We start from the raw sequence: 3249 nt of genomic DNA, 5'->3' as shown, positions 1-3249 counted from the left end.
AAGAAATTTGTTGCGTTATTTAGCGAAAATCGAACACGGTGGTGATTAGAAATAGAGAGTCCTATGAGGAAGCTAGATAGTTCTGGTCAAGACACTTAGTTACCGTCTCAGAATTTAAATATTGTCACTGTATAAGCTATGTAATGAACGTAAGATCATTTTTATCTCTAAGTAAAGCTTAAAGTTAATTAGGCTTAAATAAATCGTGCTTTTAATGAGCCTAATACCTCGAAGAAGAAGTGAAACGTCAGAACATAGTTTTAAACTTTATGTAAAAATGACTTGTCGCAGGGAATATGAGCGTCATTCGTCAGTTTTAACTAAATCCAACTAATAACTCGATACATAACAACATTTTGTCAAATTAATTTCAATTTTAAGCTCGTTAGGAAGCCAATAAAAATAATTTACTTCAAACTTAAACATGAACAGAATCGAAGTAATTTTATAGGAAATTTGAAAGTCGTGGATAGCTATTAAAAAATTTTAGGATGATCATGCATAAAATCGATTGTTAATTTCGTCAATTAAAACATTTCAACAAAGTTGTACTAAAATGAAACATTCTGATTTTCAAATTTTAGATATCGAATACCACTAAGTCACTATAAGCAATGACAACCTTATGTGGTTTTATAAAAGGTGTATAAAGTTATACTTAATGAAATCCCTTTAACCCAACAATTCTGGACATTGGATGTCACCTTTTTGAACTTGATCAAGAGTTTTCAGTAGGTCATAGTTTATATCCTCACCCACAAAAGAATCGTGTTGATAGTTGTGATGACTCTCGATGAATTTCCGGATCCACCGTGCACCTGTCATGACTTTTCCAGAAGCACGATGTTGTATAAGCTTCAAGTACTTCTCTACAGCAGTGATAGAATCACGATTACCCTTCTCACGAACATACTCTTGTATGATTGGAATAATGCCAGGAAATACACCTTCTGATCCATTAATTATCTCATCAACAGTTGCGCGTTTCACATTGCTATTGCTCTGTTTACCATTACTTTCTAATTCCGTGGTGCAGATTACATCTTGTTTGATCCAAAATTTTTCTTCTAGAACAGCATCTCGTTTTTGCGCAGCCATAAAATTTTCCTGAAGTTTGCTCATGGGAATGAGCCAGTTCAATCTTTTCTCGGTGACAACTTTAGCGAAAAGCGAAACAAATATGGCATAAGCTGCGTTTTCAAAATCTGTTATCTGTACGTCCATTGCCTTGAGCTCAAGACGCCAGAAAGCTCTAGCTGAAGGTTCTGGAACTTTGAAAAGCACTGCTGCAATGTAAGAGCTCTGTAATACTGTTAACATATTGCTGGTTTCTGTTTCATTTTCTTCCAGTTGTTCCCAACAAGCAAATAGTGGAATTCTCAATAGGGATCGCGCTAACTGAAGTGCAGGTTGTGAGTCTACTCCGTGTGAAATGAGTTCCTGATAAAATCTTTCGTCGAACAAAAGAGGCAAATCATTTAACTCTGAGCCTTCGTTAGACAAGTACAAGACGTTCGATTCCCATCGTGACGAATTAGGTAATTTATAGTTTAATTCTTCCGGGTGGAATATTTCTATTCTGGACCTATCGTCACAGTTTTCAGACAGTGTCTGCCATCTACAGTCAAGTTCTGTCAAGTACCCTCTTCTAATTGGACAAGCAGCGCTCAAAGCCATCATTAGTGGAGCCAAAACACACAGCTGGTCATGCAAAAACCTGGACTCTTCCAAACAAGATGCTTGTAAGGTAACTTGCAAAGCACAGCTACCGAGTCCAAACATTACGCAGTCTTCATAAACATGATTTGGTTTTGCAACTTCCTTCGATTCTCCATCGTCACCGAGTACTTGTAAATCTTCTATGAAAGGTTCTGGTGTACGTATGTCTTTAAAAACTGGGATATTTACTATGCCTCGTTTTTCTCTCCTCTTTTGAGATATAATGACGCATGTTCTGTACACTATGTTATCCTGACATAGAGCTTCATCTGGTATAAACAAGGACCTGAAGATACCAGAATCTGGTGTAGGGTTATACAATGGTTCGGTGAAATACCTACAGCCAAATCGCGGGAACATTGTAAGTGTTAAGTAGGTTTCATTTTCTTCAAGGTTAGCTAACACTTCTTTTCTTCGTTCTTTCATGTTTTCCTCAACTTGATCATAGCATACCAAAACGTCTCCGTAAGGCTCTTTGGGGCAACTCTCTAACATAGATTCCATGACTTCGTTCGACCACACACCAACCAGTGCCTCGTTCTTTTCACGAAAATTCTCCAAAATTTTGGAAGCGCGCAAATGTAGTCTTACTGTTTTACTCTCATGATTGAACTTCAGAATATGGCCTTCAATCTCGTCACCCCACATGAACGGATCATCTCTTCTATTCTTGTGTTGATTATAATGATAAATAAACTGCCGACATGCTAGATTTCGCACTTTGTCTGCTTGCTCTAACAATTCTTCCCAATTTAGAGGGTGTGGGTTATTTAGTATCCTCATGATGGTGTTAATTATTGTCCTCCGATAATAAAAAAAAAGAAGTTATCTAATGTGACTTCGTTTTCGGGGAGTGTTCTCGTCGTCAGTATCGTTCGGCAGTATATGCTATCGCATGCGACCTTGCGCTCCAACGTTCGATTCAGAGTCTGCGCAGTTGAACGTTCAAGTTCCCTTAGTAACTGCTCTAGCATATAATTTCACTTCTCTACCACTAGGGAGAGCAAGCAGTAGTTATTTGACAAACCAATCATCTCAGACTTTGGATATCTTAACAGACTAGTAAATAGATAGAGGTAGAGAGAAGACGATGATGAAAGATATTTTAGTTACCTCACACTTCCAAGAATGCATTATAAGCTATTATTATTATTATTATACACATTTGAAAACCAAGCCTCACATGCAAAAGCTAACCGATGCGTAATGTTATATTTGGGTGTTATTTCAGATGCGTTATATCATATTTTTAATACTTCGCAAGTTGACAAAACAGTAGATTGTATTATACGATGCACACAAACCAATATTTTGAAACAAAACTTAAAGCCAAAATCACATAGAACTTCGACTGTATGTAAAAAAAATAATCAATTCATTAGTTTGTACTCAACTCTGTAGGAAACAAACTTCTTATTGACAAGTTTTGACCCAATGTGGACGAAACACAAATGTTACTAGTGAGTCTTTACTCAACTATAGACGAAACACATGTGCTATTGGCTAGTCTTGACTCAACTCTAGATGAAA

The 3249-nt window shown here is 36.8% G+C and overlaps 1 pseudogene; it reads right to left on the bottom strand.

The window, feature by feature from the left end:
• Nucleotides 1-672: 672 nt before the first annotated feature.
• On the bottom strand, nucleotides 673-2502 carry LOC106459237 (annotated as a pseudogene).
• Nucleotides 2503-3249: the final 747 nt, after the last annotated feature.

This window comes from Limulus polyphemus, unplaced genomic scaffold (genome assembly GCF_000517525.1).
Source record: "Limulus polyphemus unplaced genomic scaffold, Limulus_polyphemus-2.1.2 Scaffold580, whole genome shotgun sequence".
Lineage (NCBI taxonomy): Eukaryota > Metazoa > Arthropoda > Merostomata > Xiphosura > Limulidae > Limulus > Limulus polyphemus.
Note: the sequence above shows the minus strand (reverse complement) of the source record. Positions and strands in the feature narration are given on the sequence as shown.